General features: G+C 37.7%; 1 pseudogene; it reads right to left on the reverse strand.

Annotated features, from left to right (window-relative positions):
* Positions 1 to 9,273: 9,273 nt before the first annotated feature.
* Positions 9,274 to 14,257, reverse strand: LOC139738735 (uncharacterized; annotated as a pseudogene).
* Between the last annotated feature and the right edge of the window lie 4,173 nt (positions 14,258 to 18,430).

Consider the following 18,430-nt stretch of genomic DNA (forward strand, 5'->3'; position numbering starts at 1 on the left):
GTGCCAAATTTCTAGCTAAATGCTCGAAGACTAAAGGAAGTTAGCTGAATCCACAATATTTTTGTATGTTTTTTGGTTTAAAAAAAGCTGTTACCATGGCAACGCATTGCTCACCACTTTGTTTCCATATCTATATACCATAGTGGTCATGTGTGCCAAATTTCAAGTCAAATGCTCTAAATTTGTTTAAGGTGCCCATCTGCGCTGAATCTATCCTTCCTCGTGGGTTCAAGCACATATTTTGGCTGGAAAACCAAAGTTTATTTCTTTATAAATAGAGAGTTTCATATTAAAGTGTTTAGCCACAACGTCATAATGAAAATAGCAACAAATCAGCGCTCAATAAATGTGATGGACAATGGCTCAACAACACTGTGGGAGTGATGAAAATTAGGTAATCGTTGAACAATTACAAAAGTGTTCAGGGAACTTAAACTTTCTTCTTTCAATTTAAATCAATGCGGATCTGGCATTACTTTTTTTTTTCATCATCAACCAGACATAATATACAGAAAACAAGCCAAAGATGAACAGTAAATAAATTGAAACTGCGGACATGTATAAAAACTTGAAATATTGCAAAAGTGAGGCACACACATACATGATAGCACCTCTAAAGGAAACATTGCGGCATTAACTTTCCTTATTGTGTTATTTTCATTTGAAAATGCACACAAAAAAAATTACAAGGAAACTTTACTACAACCAGGGCATGACAGACATGCTTCTTGTGTGCATGGATTTGTAGCTCAATATAAATGGAAAAGTGAGGCACACATAACATAACTCAATATCCATGAGTCAAACATTATGCATGATAGTATCTTCAAAGGAAACATTGCAGCATTTTACCTGTGTTACTTTGATTTAAGAATTCACCGAAAATTGTGAAGAAAACTTTGCTGCACATCAGGGCAAGTCAGATATGCTTCTTGTGTGCACGGGTTTGTGGCACAATGTCGAAAAATCTTACTAGCATCATACACTGACGTGTTCTTGAAGTTCGTGGCTAATGCCCAGAACGAAGCCCTCACTTGGGATTGTAGCAGTACATGAATATGCCGCCACAAAATCAAAGAATGCTTCAAGCACCCAAGCATATTTGACGATGAAGACACAGTGGGCTTTAAAGAGTCTGTCAAATTCTTGCTTCCGGTCATCTCCAGCCTGGACTTAGTATGGTCTTGTCCAGGATGAGAAAATACTGGATGTACGTCTAGTCACTCCCTTATCTGACTAAGCAGGGCTGGCTGAAGGTGGCATCTTTAGCATCACTGAACTTTGCGCTTCTCGCTCATGATGTATACGTTTCGCGCGGATCAACTTGGCGTTTCCCGTTTGCTAGGGCTTTCAGGTGGGAGAATCTCCAGATCAGAAGATGCTTTGGGCTGGGGTTGGAGTCTCTGCATCAGCAATGCCATGAACATTGGTTCCTACCTGACAAGAGATTAAACATGTATAGCACTACTGATATTTCGAACTAAATTTCACTTGAATCGTTTGAGCAAATGACAAAGGCTACAATTATTATCAAATAAACTTTGCATCACATAGAGGGAAGTTAAGTTCTCAGTGAGAGGGCACTCTGGAGGGAAAAAATATTAAGATATAATTTTACATATTGATCTTAAATACAATGTACTAATAACATATTCATCACATAACTTTTAGTTTGTGATGTACAAGTAAATATTTCTGATATATTTCGGAACATATTATTTTAAAACATTTTGTCTCATCTGGTAAACCTCAAAGCCTTGAAAAAAGTTCCCAGAAATCAGATTACTTTTTGCCATCATCGGGGTGGGGCCTACTTGATATTTACATGTTCCAGACTCATAAGATATTTGATGTACATATTATTACAAATCAATATAAGTCAGCATGCATTTTTATAATCCGTAATTTAATGAATTTAAAAGAAAACTGTCAAAACACGGTAGATACCCCTACACAATACTCATTGCTGAATGTTCTAAAGTTTGTTTGAGAAGAATCGCTTCAAAAACACTGATATATCAGAGAAGAAAACTTTGTATTTCTCACGACAGCATGAGAAATTCAGATTTTTAAATTCCACCTGTTACTGAGTACATGCAGATTCTACACGAGTCTTGCTTTGTAAGATACGAAGCTCAAATATTCTTCTCTAAACATGAGCTGGTACTTAAAAGCCCAATGAAACATGCATCTTGATAATTCTCAAAATTGGAAGCTCAATGATTTGATCATAAACTGATTTCAAGTCTATAAACATTAAGCATATACTGTACTTACAGGCACATAGTCATTCTGCACCAGGTACTGCTGGGCATCCCTCGGGAGCATGAGAGGTCCTCTCCCTTTCTTCTACATGGGGATGTTGGGTCTGTGAAGCATCGCTGCAAGTAGTGACATTCCACAAAATTCCTATAGAATGGAACACAATACAATTTTTTTTTTCAACTTTAAGTATTTCACCCATTCTCTTTAACATATTAGATATGACGTATTGTATCAGCTCTGACAATCCCTAACATTCAGTTTTCGACTTATTATCAATATCAGTCTATGAAGAGCAAACTCGTACACATTCACTTTCCTGAAAGGTGTAATAGCAATGAAGCATAAACAAATGAGTAAGTTTTACTCTCACACTTTGGACAGAAATTGTTCCAGTAATTATAATCAATGCCACAAGATCTATGAGGATTGGCGGAAGGACTTACTGTCTCCATCCATGTCTTCACATCTTCTTACGATGTCTTGCAACTAAGGGTGGTTTCGCTTGGCAAGTGCAAGATTCTATTGACGTAAAATGGCCCCCATCTGTTCACCATCTCCTGCACTTTTCTCGGTACAACTGGGCAAAGTCCGCATTGATGTGAAAATTAACACAAAAACTGTGAAATATCAGTGATCAGGAAGTGGAAAATGAAAAACAGAAACGCTTGACAAAAAAAAAAGGAAGAAAACAAATATGCTTCGGGGGTATAAACGGTCGCCATAGCCACATTTCTAGATTTTTATGTAATTCATTATTTCTTATTGGTCTCGAGGGTTGTATTTCATGCTGGAGGAAAAAATGAGACCGATATCTCTGATTTTTGTTTCAGATGTTATCGTTAAAATCAATTTTTAGAAATACCTGGGATGTCTTGCATATCTAAACACCAAGAAGGGATAGTCCTGACAGAGTACTCCTTGGAGTACAAATTATACAAATAACAGGTAATTTGCATTCCCTTTATCTTAAAAAATATTAAAAGTAAAAAATAAAAAAAGGCCTCATATATTGTAAAACTTCACTACATTCTCTCACTGATGTATGTGATGCTTAATGCATACATCTCAGCCAGAAGTGTAGATCTGTAGAATTTTTAAGTCTAGATCCTTCTACTCAAACACAGATCACCACATTGATTATGCTACAAAGAGAAAGACTGGAGTAGAATACCTTTATCCAGGTGCGAAATCTTGTTCCATTGCACGAGTTAATCCCATACATTATTTGTTTCACACAACGCCTTCAACAATAACACTAACAGACTTACTAGTTCAAGAAAGAGTCTTGAATTCAGTGCAGAAATGGCAACCATAAGGCCTAGGTGTCCAGGCCTACTACTGAGTGGTAGTAATAATAATAATATTTTCATGGAATGCAAATCAGTAGCACATTCACATTACATACACATGTACGCAGCCGAGTGCAAGTAGCATTGAAGTTGATTATTCCAGTAAAATGAGTGACATGATGCACGCTTGATAGTAAGAGTGTTGAGTGCACACGCCAAAGGTAATTGTTTATTGTGACATCAGACTCAGTAGACCTAGTCATGCAATGGAACAGAAACTGTTTATTAATTGTAGACCCCCTATCTTAATATGGGAGTCAATGGAAATTGGTGATGTCAGCCAATATGGCCCATGCGATAGAAGTTTTTACAGTTCAGAGCTTGACGCCACTGCACTGGCATTGCAACATTGGCGCCCTAAACCCTGGGGCGCTCATCACACAGGGGGCTTCGTGTTTGGGCTGGTCGCAGTTCTATTGTAGCGCCCATAGGGTCTACGTACTATTGGTGGCCTAAACACAACGTTAAAAATAAAACCCATCTAACAGCATATGCCCTACATTTTATCACAGCATAGTGGGGCATGATAAGGCCTAGAACTGTGCCTTTCTACACTGCAAAAACAATGGTGTTAAATCCAACACCATGGGTGTTGATTTTAACACTTTCCCGGTATCTATATCGGAAAACACCGGTTGGTGTTATTTAACACCAAGTTCTGGAATTAAACAATTCAATCCTACTCTTGGTGTTGCAATTCAATTCTGTTTTTCGTGTTAAAGAAGAGTCCAACACCAATCTTTGGTGTTGCAATTTAATTCTGTTTTTGGTGTTAAAAAAAAATCCAACACCAATGTTTGGTGTTGCAATTTAATTCTGTTTTTGGTGTAAAAAACAAGATTCCAACACCAATTTTTGGTGTTGCAATTCAATTCTATTTGTGGTATTAAAAAGAAAAAGATTCCAACACCAATCTTTGGTGTTGCAATTCAATTCTATTTTTGGTGTTAAAAAGAAAAAAAAAAAGAAAGATTCCAACACCAATCTTTGGTGTTGCAATTCAATTCTATTTTCGGTGATAAAATTTAACACCATTATTTTAACAACAGTGATATGCAGAATTCAACCCTAAATTGTTGTTAAAACAAAAACCAACGATTCAGCACCAACAATTCAATCCAACTCACTCTATAAATGCATTACAATCAAACACAGAAATTCATTACACATTACACATAGAGAAGGGAAAAGGAACAAACCAAATTATCTTGACAAACAAAACTTGGTTCTTGTTTATTCAAGAAACTGGAAAAAGGAATTTTCATGATGAACAATACACAACTTACACCTAAAGAATACAACTTGTATTCTACATCTGGATCAAGAGAAGAAAATGTTAAAATGTACAAAGTTTTGCCCAATTTGGGAGCCACCCTGTATACTAAAGTAGTTAAAGGCAAAAAATATGCATGTGGGTATTTCTATTTATATGGGTACCAAAGTATGACCTCAAATTGGTTAATACGTAATGAAACTAAGCTGTTTTGTACTGTGTTATACCTAAGATAAAAGCCAATAATCATTACACTCACAAACACTCGCATATTTCTTTGGTAACATGTTCATTCACAATTAGCCCCTAAATGTTTCATGTGTAACATGAACATGACATCACATGATATCACACAATTACTCCTGGTACCCATATGAAAAGAAATACCCATGTAGGTACTTGGTTGTCTTGAGTCTCTTTCTCATTTTTTTTTTCCCTCAACCAAGTTAACAAAAAGCTATTTGTACATCAAAACATGCATTTTCCTTTCTCTTTTTCCTCCAGGAAATAAGTAACAACAAATCAATCTGTGCATTTCCAAATCCTTGGCTTTCATGCACATGCATCATAAATTTGCTTTTCCCGAAAGAAAAAAAGATGGAAAATATTACATATATTACATTACAAAAATATTATAAAATTTTTCAGTGCACACTTGGTCAGGATGTTCAAAAGGAAAAATGTACCAAAAATTAGTACTCTTTAAGATTAAATTAGTGATCGGCGGTCAAGATCTGGAGGGGGGGGGGGGGGCTACAGATAAATATAGCCCGGGCTACATAGGGTTAACAAGAGTCCACAATATCTTATTGATTGAAGTTATTTTTGCACATTTTGTTACCATTTACCAAAACCATACATAACATCGGCTCTACAGGTCTAAATTACTTGAAAAGAACATGCCTTGGTGCCACGTACTTCCTCGAGTCTGTGTTTGACAAATTTGTCATTCAAGTTAACAAAAAGCTATTTGTACATCAAAACATGCATTTTCCTTTCTCTTTTTCCTCCAGGAAATAAGCAACAACAAATCAATCTGTGCATTTCCAAATCCTTGGCTTTCATGCACATGCATCATAAATTTGCTTTTCCTGAAAGAAAAAAAGATGGAAAATATTACATATATTACATTACAAAAATATTATAAAATTTTTCAGTGCACACTTGGTCAGGATGTTCAAAAGGAAAAATGTACCAAAAATTAGTACTCTTTAAGATTAAATTAATGATCGGCGGCCAAGATCTGGGGGGGGGGGGGGCTACAGATAAATATAGCCCGGGCTACATAGGGTTAACAAGAGTCCACAATATCTTATTGATTGAAGTTATTTTTGAACATTTTGTTACCATTTACAAAAACCATACATAACATCGGCTCTACAGGTCTAAATTACTTGAAAAGAACATGCCTTGGTGCCACGTACTTCCTCGAGTCTGTGTTTGACATATTTGTCATTCAAGTTAACAAAAAGCTATTTGTACATCAAAACATGCATTTTCCTTTCTCTTTTTCCTCCAGGAAATAAGCAACAACAAATCAATCTGTGCATTTCCAAATCCTTGGCTTTCATGCACATGCATCATAAATTTGCTTTTCCTGAAAGAAAAAAAGATGGAAAATATTACATATATTACATTACAAAAATATTATAAAATTTTTCAGTGCACACTTGGTCAGATGTTCAAAAGGAAAAATGTACCAAAAATTAGCATTCTTTAAGATTAAATTAATGATCGGCGGCCAAGATCTGGGGGGGGGGGCTACAGATAAATATAGCCCGGGCTACATAGGGTTAACAAGAGTCCACAATATCTTATTGATTGAAGTTATTTTTGCACATTTTGTTACCATTTACCAAAACCATACATAACATCGGCTCTACAGGTCTAAATTACTTGAAAAGAACATGCCTTGGTGCCACGTACTTCCTCGAGTCTGTGTTTGACAAATTTGTCATTAAATCTAGTGGTTTGTAGTCAACAAGTTCCTTTTGATTCTTGACAACATGACCACGTGGAAAACTTATTTCTACTGTAAAGGCATGATAGTGTGAATTATAATGCAATGTATCTAGCAAGAGAAGTACAAAAAAAATGTCATTGTTGTGTACAATGATATGCTCTATTTGACCAAACAGTGGAAGCTCATCGACATCATGGCAGACCAAAAGAGACAACTGATAATGTGTACCATACACTTTAACCCAATTGGCATCAAAGACTTCAGAAGAGAGTTCCTCTACTTGGAGTTTCTCTTGCACAGTCTGTCTAATATTTTCATCTAAATCTGACAATAAAAGTGAAGTACCTGGCCCAACCTCGAGACACTCCAAAGGATGGTTTGACTGAAGATGGAACGTTAGTGCTGTCTGATGTTTCTTTGCAAGTGATTTACATATGTTTTTGTAATTACGTACAGATTCTGCAACACGGCCAAAATAGTGATGTTTCGCTTCGTACCGCATACACCATACATGTACGAGTGGCCCAACTTCTCTCAAACATGTAGCATAATGCACCATGAAATGATACTTTGGCAACAACCTATTGGCAGGAAATGTTTTTTGAAAGTGTGTGTGATGTTCTTCAGTGAGAACAGACAACTGGGCTATCAAGCCTGCTGTTAATTGGGGAGCAAAAATAATATCCATACAATCTAGTAATCTTAGCAGCAGTTCCCAGTAGACGTTTCCTTCTTCAATGTCATGAGCTATGATGAATGGAAGATTTCTTATCAAGCACCAAGCCTGCATTGCCTTTTGACCCACATCATTGCCAGCTGTTCTCAGTTTAATGTAGGATGGTTTGTTCTTGTTATCTGTACGGTTTAAGCAATGGCTGGCAACTCTCTGATTCAGTTCATCATGGGTCAAGAGTGGTGGTTGCCTTTCATAGATGAAATATTCTAGTACAAGTTTCAGCTCATACTGAACTATGCCTTCCAACAGATCATGCATTACTGTATATCAAGTGAAAAATTTGTCAAGATATGAAAGTAAATACAATCATTCAATACAGTTTTTTGTTTAACTCCAAACACATGTGACAGTGTAGTTTGAGCGTCAGCTTCTTGTAAATGTTGCTCATAAGTCTGCCTGGTGCGCATTTCCATTAACACCTCTTTTAATGTGTTCTGCGCCTCTTCCTTGCTTGTCACACACAATCGACAGTAATAATTAGCAGAAAAGCTCTGTACAAAACCAAACAGGGCATTTGCACCTAGATTATCAGCACTAATTTGAGTAATGGTTCCCCTCTTCACAATGCCATTAGGAAGAGTAATGCCAACTGTTGACAGAATGTTAATGTCTTTCACAATATGCTTGAGAATAGCATTAAATCCATATTTTTTGGCATCTTCAGCATACCACAGAGCTACAAGATTGATATTGGAAAGAATAGAATTATACTTTGGTGGCAGATTTTTCAAAATGAAATAAAAGGCACCTAACTTGTGAATTTTTGTTTTTGAACCGATGGGGTTTACAGTTTCAAAGTCATCATAAAAACAGTGAATTTGTAGGGCATTTTCATCTTCATGGAAAAGAGGGATTTTCTCAAATTGTGCACCATCACAGTAATCTCTCATTACACCATCAGTGCTCCTATGGTCATGAGTAGCAAAATGCAATATATCTTCATTGCTCAAAAGTTGCTTTAAAGATTCTAAAATGGGTATATAAACAAAGGTATCTTCAATAGCAATCTGTTCATACTGCTTACTTCTTTTATTTAGACGACTTTCATACCGGATGCCTAACTTTATTTCTTGTGGTTCAACAAGTCCAAGTGTTGCACAATATTTCATCCGCTTATATTCTGAGTTCAAATTTTCAAATGGCTTTTCAAGCATAGCAAAATGCGTCTGTATTTCTCTATAAGCTTCGGACTCAATGGGCAGTTTATGTTTCAAGAAAGTAGCCTTAACTGCCGCTGATGCACTTTTTACTACATCACCTACAATCAAACTGGTTGATTCCACAATGTCATTTACAACTTTTCCAGAGTTTGCACTGTTTGCTGAAAATTTTAAAATTACTTTTGCACACTGCCTATTCAAATCTTCAGCGGATAAAATGTCATCTTCTGCATTCATATCCTGATCTTGATCACTGTCGTCATTATCATTACTGTTTCCTGCAAAGCTCTCTTCGAATGATTCACCAGCTTTCTCATTTTCAGTAAACTGTTCTTGATTATCTGGCAAACCAGATTTAAGGTGAGTCTGCAAATGCCCTCGAAATCCACGAAAAGAATAAAATGTTCTTGCACAAGCTCCCTGTCCACAGATTAACACCTCTTTTCCTCCTTCACTTAGTCCATGACTTAATCTTAAATGTTGTACCAACTTTGGTATTGCAAAATTTCTCTTGCATTTGAAGCAAATCATGGTGTGAATAATTTGGATCTTAGTTCACGCACTCTCGGTGATTCGCGGGAAACTCCAACATCAATCTCGAAAACAGCTGTCTGGATAAAGGTCCAGAACTGATGAAGAGACTGGCAGTAATGCAAGCCAAAGACAAAGTGCGTCTTGAAGAGTTCATCTACTGCTCCTTCCACCGTACGGGCACCACATGGAATGGCCTTGTGATCGACAATGAGCAAGTAACTGCTGATACAGGCCTTAGAATTTCCAATTCCAAGAAGGAACGGTTGGCTCTGGGTCTGTTTGGTGCCATCCAGAAAATCTTGAATGCTCCCTCCACTCTGTGTTTGAAACAAATTACATGTACTAGTAAACGATGAAACTAGCAGTTACCCTTTTCCCACTTGTTAATTCTATCAAAACTCTATCTTTATCATCACTGTTACCATCATCATACATACATACATATATAGTGGGGGATCTGGATGTTTTGTGGAAAATGTCTGCAATGTGCAAAGCAGCACAACGTTTTCTGACTTTTTTTCTCAATTTAAGAGGCCTGATTAGACTAAAGGCCACCGCATTCGATATGACTTTCTGTCACACAACTCAGCGACTTAAGATCTGAAATAAAACAGAATATACGCACTGTTTATTTAATATGTGACCCTGCACCTCAAAACAAACAAAAAGTCGCCAGACATGAATTTTTGGTTAAGACCATATTCTGAAAGAGCAGAATTTAAGCTTTAAAATGATGTATGATTCAAATCAAATGGACTCTCCTAACATATCTAAATATTGGAAAGAAAGCACAAACTCAGGAGAAGTGTGAACTGAGAAAAGAGGCTCTGAAGTACAGTGTCTATTCAAGTGCTTAATCTTTACCAAACCGTGCTGGCTGTGCGATGAATGGGACAAAAAACAGGAAGTAAACCGCCAGAGTAACAACAATGAAGGGATTATCAGATTAAACTGAAATTAAGCATGCCTCATTAACACATTCTGTCCACAATTAACGCCAACTTTAAAAGCAGTAGCACTATCCTTTTAAAAGTTATTAGAGTTGAAAGTGAAGAGTGTGGACAAGGTTCTCAGAAATGAAAAAGGGATTCTAAAGATCACACCTAATCACACTACTCTACCAAAAATGTTGGAGATAAACTGCTAAAAAAAAAACACACACTTTCCTGCCCGTTTTATGATACCAAATTTTAGCATAATGTAAAAGAAGACCCGCTCTTTCAGAAAATATGAAAAAGTCAAGTTCGGCTAGGTTGACCCATTTCACTTATTTTCAGTCCTCACGAAAAATCAGGGTGTGCGACTTTATGTTCGTTTTGAGGTGCACGGTCACATATGATAGTCGGCAAGTTGTGCGACCAAAGATTTGTATGATATGCAGTGGCCTTCAGGCTGCATGTTGCAGACTATCAAGGCTTGGCTGCAAGTGATGCTCCATCATAACTCTTAGAGCAAATAGGAAAAGTGCATAAATCACAGGGCTTGTGCATGATGGTGACATCCATGTGCAGCGTAGTCTCCCCTATAACTTGTATCTCGCTCAATTCACTTTATGGTTAATGAACTGAACAGAGATATACACTGTAGCTACATTCTTCAACCAGGACTTTGCACAGAAAATTTTATAAACGTATAGAGGTAGGCTGTAGAGGCCTGGTAAAAAATGCAAGTATTTTCAAAGCAGGTTTAAGTATCTGATTGAGAAGAGTCTTTCTAATATGGTTGAGTCATTTCAACTCACACAAAAGGAGACACTGTGAAAATAAGGATTTTAAAATTTCCTTCACAATTATTTTCTTGCTGTAAATTTGTAATCAATTTCCAATATCGAGGCAAAAAGTACTGACCTTTTGTTTATTGATATAACTCTACATTTAGGGCTGTGAAAATGTCACGCTGAAACATATTCCTAGTAGGATTGAAGGATGGCAACCCTGTTTGCAGTAGGTCCATCTCGTTCTAGCGCATTGTCACTCCTAATAATCTTAGGATAGGTTCAGTTTTTGAACAGGCCCAAAGTTCTTGAGCACCCTCTTAGTCCAAGCCAGTCTAAGCACATTCAGGAAATTCTTAGATAGACCATTGCTACATCTACTCCCTGTGTACACACATTTAGTCAGTTTTGGCAACATTTTCTAGAATGCAGTGAGAACATGCAAGGTGTGTGACGAGGGTACTAATAACATTATTTATTTATAGTCCACTTTTATACTGAAAAGCTACATACCTTCTGAAACTGAATAATCCTTGAGATTGCTGAGGAAATGGATACTTTTGCTGAGGCAGCTTTAGACCTCCTTGGCTTGCAGGAGGCAACAGGCACAAGAGGAGGAGGATGGCAGATGTACCAGAATTCCATCCTGTATTTCAAAATGCAAAATAATAAAATCAAGCAGGCTTTCTCGTAGATCATGGTGAAAAAGTAGGAGAAAAAAAATAGGAGCTAAATTTCAGTAAAAGTAGGAGAAAAGTAGGACATGCACTTTTTTGTGAGTTTTCGATCAATACTCACCTTGTAATGAAGAGTCAAACTCACTGTGAACACCTGAAATGATTACTCACTGAGTTACTACAGTTGCATGTAAAATCATTTACCCCCCCCCCCCACCCCCCCCCCCCCCCCCCCCACCATTTGGACACTCTGGCAAAACAATTAGTAACAATACACATGCAGATTATTCCTAAATCTTACAAGTGCATGGTGAGCAGATACTTTATTACAATCACATGTATCAGATTAGTAGTCATTGATTGTCTATAATTAAAAACCTTGATCATTCATACATGAAGAGATGGTCCAGTGAGTAATTTTGTGGTCATTTTCGGAACTTGCTGTGATCACTGAAATGTAACTTGTAATGCTCTGAATGATCACAGCTTAATTGTTCCCTTTTTGTAAAAGATTAAAATATTTTTTTTTCCTTTAATAATATACAATTCTTGTACTTCCATGGGCTCTGTTCATTTTGACATGAATTAAACTTTGACTTATCAATCTCATTGGTAATTTCTGTACAAACTCATTGAAGGCAACTTTTACTCAACATTCATTTAAAGGGGAGTTTCAGTAGTTGTCTAGAGGGCGCTATAGCAATATAATTATTTTGAGATTTGAATGGGAAAACTCTTAGGAAAACTGACACAGAATAATCCAAGGAGGGGGGCACAACAGGAGTTGTCATAAACAACTTTCATTCTTTACTTATAAAGGTATCTACACACAAAAACAACTTGACTGATCTTCTTTTGGATCTGGAGAAGATGTTTGAAATTTTGAGAATTTTGCACCCTGGGGGCCCTCCCCCTGGGCCCCCATGGGGCTACAGTTATCATTTGAACAACTCTACCCAACAGAATGATTCTCTGCAAGTTTGACTAAAAGCCGACCATTCGTTCTGCAGAAGAAGATGAAAATATAAAAGTTTACAGATGACGCACACCGCACAACGGACAAGGGACGGCAGACAAAAAACGGATGGCAACAGCTCACTTGAACCTTCGGCTAAGGTGAGCTAAAAATGATGCACATGGCCTCGCATCATTTGATCTTTTGACCCCTAGATGACCTTTCACCTCATCATCCTCATCAACTCACATCTGGTAATACCCAAGGATTATTTGTTCCAAGTTTGAACAAAATTGATGCAGAAATAGAGAAATGAGAGCAAGTTCAACAAAAGCCTTTAACATTTTTCTAACACAGCAACAGGAAAAGTGATTACTATGTCAATCTCTGCCAGAACTTTGTTCAGGTGAGACAAAAAGGAGGGGGGGGGGGGGCACTGAGTGAGGGAGTGAAGGGACAAAGTAGGGGGAGTGTGTGGGAAGGGGTTCTGCCATCAGAATAGCAGAAATCAAGCCAAGTGTATAATAATATGGACGACGTCCAAAGTAGTCGTCCAGTGTCGAGTAATTGAAAACCGTGCCAATATGGACAGTATTCAAAATGTTGTCTACAAATAAACAAGGGCAACGGTCAAAGGTCAAGGTCAAAGCTTGAGGTCACAGATCATTGCCACGTCCATAGGTATACATATACCAAGTTTGAAGTTGTTTCTCCAAACCTTTCTTGAGATATTACGAGAAAGAGCTATTTTCATGTTTAATCAAGGTCAAAGGTCAAGGTCAAAGGTTGAGGTCAAAGATCATTGTCACCTCCATAGGTATACATATACCAAGTTTGAAGTTGTTTGCCCAAACCGTTCTTGAGATATTGCGAGAAAGATCTATTTTCATTTGTTTTATATAACCCATGTGACATTGAATTACCTTTGATCTTTGCCTTTAAGCTCAACCTCAACACAAAAATGAGCTTAATATCAGGAAAGTCCTAAAGGATACCGATACCAAATATAAACTTGTTTGGTTAACTCGGAGCCAAGATATAGATCGATGAAAAAGTGGATACCAAATTGTTGACAGACAGACGGAGAGACAGACGGACAAATATGACGGCATAAGGTCTTTCCTTTGGACGACTTAAAAATGTTAAAAGTTAAAGTTAGATGGGTAAAATGCAGGGGAAGGTTTGGAAGGACTGCCCCATCTAAGGGTAGGGAAAAATTTAGCAATTGGCATCTTAGAAATAAACTTTTTCTGATGCACATTTAAGTGAGTACAATATACTTTCAGAGTATTGGAAATTGTTTTTTGTAAAAAAAAAATCCTATGGAGTGAAATAACTAGATGAGGGGATGATCCGGGAGGGAGTCCCCTCTCAGGGTGGGGAAAAATTGTGTATGGCTACTCGAAAATAAGCTTCCTGGCCCACATTTGTGTTGTGTTTATGTGGGAGTGTGATTATGCTCCATGAAAAAATTGACCATCACTAGAATGTTTAATGATAAGGTTGGTTTAATTTTAACTTCTGATGACACTTCAGACTCTTTATGAAATTAGAGGGTGCATTCCAGGGAATGTGCAAAAAATACCTTCTTTGTTCTGGTCAGAGCTGTCAAAAGATGACAGGGGCTCCATGACTGTCAAGTTTCCATTCAGCTTCAGAAGTTGTCGAGCAAGTGCCACTGAATGATTGGAGTAAACATTTACAATAGAAGCAATTCCTTCCCAAGTGACTGCTACAATTTTCGAATTCTTGTACACAGCAAAAATGGTATCAGATACATAGATCAGAAAACGTTGCGCAAAAATTTGTCCCAGCAATAAGAATGAATTCCTGCCATAAATTATTATTATTATTATTATTATTATTATTCTTATTTTGGTTAATCATACTTCATGTACAATGATTTGTGTATTCCTTTATTAACAAAATTCATGAAATGACTTATTGATTATTCCCCTGTGTTTCCCATTCTCATCATAAATAGCGAGACGGTAATATCCGGCAAAGACCAGTATTTACCCCACAGTATTTATCAGCTGGGGCCAACCATGGGAAAAACAGCACTCGTGTCATATGCTACTGTTGTAAACTTTGACAGAGTTGTCCGCCCAGATTTGAAATACGTAATCATACATTTATAGCATAAGAATGCTAGGCACAACAAATAATTAAAAAGGCGTACTATACTAGAAACACTGCAATTACTAGATCTTCTTGAATTAGGAGTAAATTTACACCAGCCAGGGACTTGGTGATACCAGGGAGATGGCCACCTCCCTGGTAATACCCATACAGATGAACAATGATAAGTTTCCAGACTTTTGTAGATTCTTGTTTATGTAATCCTTTGGACAGTATCATTCAACTCAAACATCACACCAAAATGTTTTTTAAATCAAACATTCACAATATTGAGGTGTCTTCAAGACACATGTAGGTCCAGGAAACTGTGAGCCGTACATTCATGAATAAATACCATCCTTGAATGGGTAGGACATAATTATAGATAGGAATTTCCAACAAATTTCAAGATGATCGCATAGAAAACATTTCTGCAAAAATGCAAGTTTGCAATGCTGAAGACTAGCTTCCTTTGTCTTTAATTTGCAATGAATTGTTCATTTTAATACAGTGGCTGTATCCAGTAGCACCTTTTGCAAATACAGAGAATGTTCAATGGAACATTCCTATAATTGTTCGCATACTGCTTACTTCTCCAGAAATGTAATGCTCTTATTAAAAACTTACTGGACCATTCTTCATCTTCTTTCAGGACCATGAGGCTAACATCAGGCTGGCTGGTCACAATATCTCCCAATACATCATCGTCGATACTAAAGCCTTCATGTTCATCCACTAAAACAAGATCTTCGCCATCTCTGAAGCTGAATTTTCTTCTGACTGTAAGGGGGGGGGGGCGTGGGGAGAGAAAAACTATTACAATTTACAAATGTAATAAAAAAATGACTTAAGTATACTTTGCAGTTTGTATGGTTTCATGACAGGATAATAGCTACAGTTGTAGTAGCATTATAACTTTTATACCGCTAGTGTGTTTGAACATTCTGGCAATTTTCAGTGTTTTTGGGAAAGACATTGACAATTTTTTAAGTATATGATGTTAATACAATGACACATATCTCATTTATCACATACTTTATCCCCCCCCCCCCGATTAATGCCAGTGGAATGACTGGTTTTGATAAATTTTTTTGACATCTTCTTCAGTAAAAATGTAGAAAAGCTTAGGCCTAAAGGAGTCGTTCGCTGGTGCTCTAACCCTATTGACCTAGAGACTAGCTCTTGGACTAGCCTATTCTGGTCTAGAGGTAGGCCTTACTGCCACCCCAGGTGAAAGAATTACATAGCCATGCAATTTTTTGAACCCGGCTGTGACAGTATTAAGGCCTACCTCGATAGACCAGGATAGGCTAGACCAAGTGAGCGGCCCCCTTAGGGCTTAAGCTGTCCCTACATTTTTACTGAAGATGTCCATAAAATTTATCAAATCCTATCATTCCAAACATTCAAACCAAGAACTTTTTTTGTAATAACAAGGTGGTTCTCGAACCATGGCCGGCACAAGTCTCGCCTGATTTTGCAATCAATACAACAAGTAACCTTTTGACCCCAAGATGACCATTGACAATATCCTTATCAACTCAAATCTGATATTAACCCAACTAGGATCAATCGTTCCAAGTTAGAACAAAATTGATGCAGAAATAAAAAAAATGAGAGCAAGTTCAACAAAAACTTTAACATTTTTGTAACAGACTAACAGACCTATCATTTGACCTTTGACCACCTAGATGACATTTGACCTCATTAACTCACACCTGGTATTACCAAGGCCGGCCTAGCCCAAGGATCACTTGTTCCAAGATAGAACAAAATTGATGTAGAAAGAAAGAATTAAATGAGAGCAAGTTCAACAAAAACTTTCACATTTTTGTAACAGACCAACACTACAGACTAATATTAAAGTAACAAACAGACCAACAGACTAACACTAGTAACAGACTAGCTGCACAGACTAGCTACAGACTACACTATACAGTAGCTACACACATACTATTGCAAAAGCGACAGCGTTGCACCCACTACAAGCGGAGCACATCGGGAGAGCACACCGATTATCCAAGAAGATAATGTAATTTCTGTAGACCTGGACTAGACTACAGAGTCTAGATCTAACGTAAAGTATAGACACCTACCACAAATAGAGAAATAGTTATCATCTAAAAACTACAGTAACACTAGACTCTATGGCTATAGATCTATATGCATTGTATCACATAACATACCAGTAGATAAGGTTTCAATTGTAGTTTTGTACATTTGCACATGATATGAACTCCTCTTGCCAAACAAAATTCGCTTATAAAGAAGTATTTTGCGTGGTCCCCAGGCTCAAGGCTTCAAGTTCAAGAAGGCTTGGTCCAAGCCCAAGGCTCGTTGTAGCAGTTAGACTCTAAATTTAATGGGATGATTTAGTTTCTAACGTTAGGACCTACTAGATTCTAAGTCTAGAAAACTACCTGTAGTCTGTAGACTAGGATAGTAGGAGAAGTACTTTTGGGTGCAACGCTGTCGCACGCACTCTAGCTGCAGCTCCACATGCTCCACATGCATTAGCAGTATTGTACAGTCGACTCATGACAAACACCTGAAAAACAGGTACCGTACACTTACTCAGTTCAAAGAATCCTACGATGTCTTCTGGATTTAGTGGCAGCAACTTTCTGATTCGGCGATCTCCAGAACAAATCTTTACACTTATCGGCATGATTGTGCTGTTTAACTGCTGGTTAATGAGGATATTATTGAGTCGAATTTTCATTACCCGCGGCCCGAAGGCGAAGAAAACCTCATCGATAAAAAATGGCCTTGATAATGCATACTATACACATAACATATGCATGCACCGCGCACACACAGCTAGCTAGCTAGCCATAAATGCCGGCCAGCAGCGCGATCCGAGAGCGCAGAGCGAGGTCACATGACAACTTTCGTCCAATGATTTTGCTCGAATTCTCTGACTTATGCGCATGTGCAATTTCAACACCAATTAATGACACCAAAACTCTAACATCAACCTGTAATTGAATATTTCGACACCAGTTGGTGTGATTCTTTCTGAACGGGACCTAAAATCAACACCAAGAGTGTTAATATTTTTCGATTCTGTGCTGGTGTTAGATATTTAACACCCTAGTTTTTGCAGTGTACAATTTTTTCCTAAGGACCTACCTCTACTAGTAAAGTATTTTGGTGGGGGGGGGGGGGGGGGGTCAGTTTCTCCCACACATAATCTCTACTTTTGAATCATTTTAAATGTATTCTGCGATTTTGTTGTATATCAAACGTATATTAAACGTTCGTGAGAATGTCTCAAAAGGTACGCGAACAGTTTGCGGTTACGTCGTAAATGATTGGAAAAACTTCGCAGATTTCGCGAAATAAACGCGAGACATTCTCCAAAGTTTTGGGTTCTGTTCGGGGTTTCAAGAACATTTTGCGAAACGCGCATGTCTTGCGAAGGTCTTGCGCATATGACGAGGCTTTAAAGACACTTCCGAGAACAAATCACGACCAAATCATGACCAAGTGTGCGGAAAAGTTTCGCAATTTTTTTTTAATTCTCGCCGAAGTACAAACGACATCCGCGAACAATTGACGACGCTTTCGAATCCCCACGTTCGTTTGGCGATCGTTTGCAAACTAAAATACGAATGCTGGATTATGCCATTCGCGTCCTCCGTGAAATCAGCCCTTAAAGGGGCATAGTCCCGGTAGTGTAG

Source organism: Diadema antillarum, unplaced genomic scaffold, assembly GCF_040938485.1.
Source record: "Diadema antillarum isolate AM-2024a unplaced genomic scaffold, OU_Dant_1.0 scf00000029, whole genome shotgun sequence".
NCBI classification, from domain to species: domain Eukaryota; kingdom Metazoa; phylum Echinodermata; class Echinoidea; order Diadematoida; family Diadematidae; genus Diadema; species Diadema antillarum.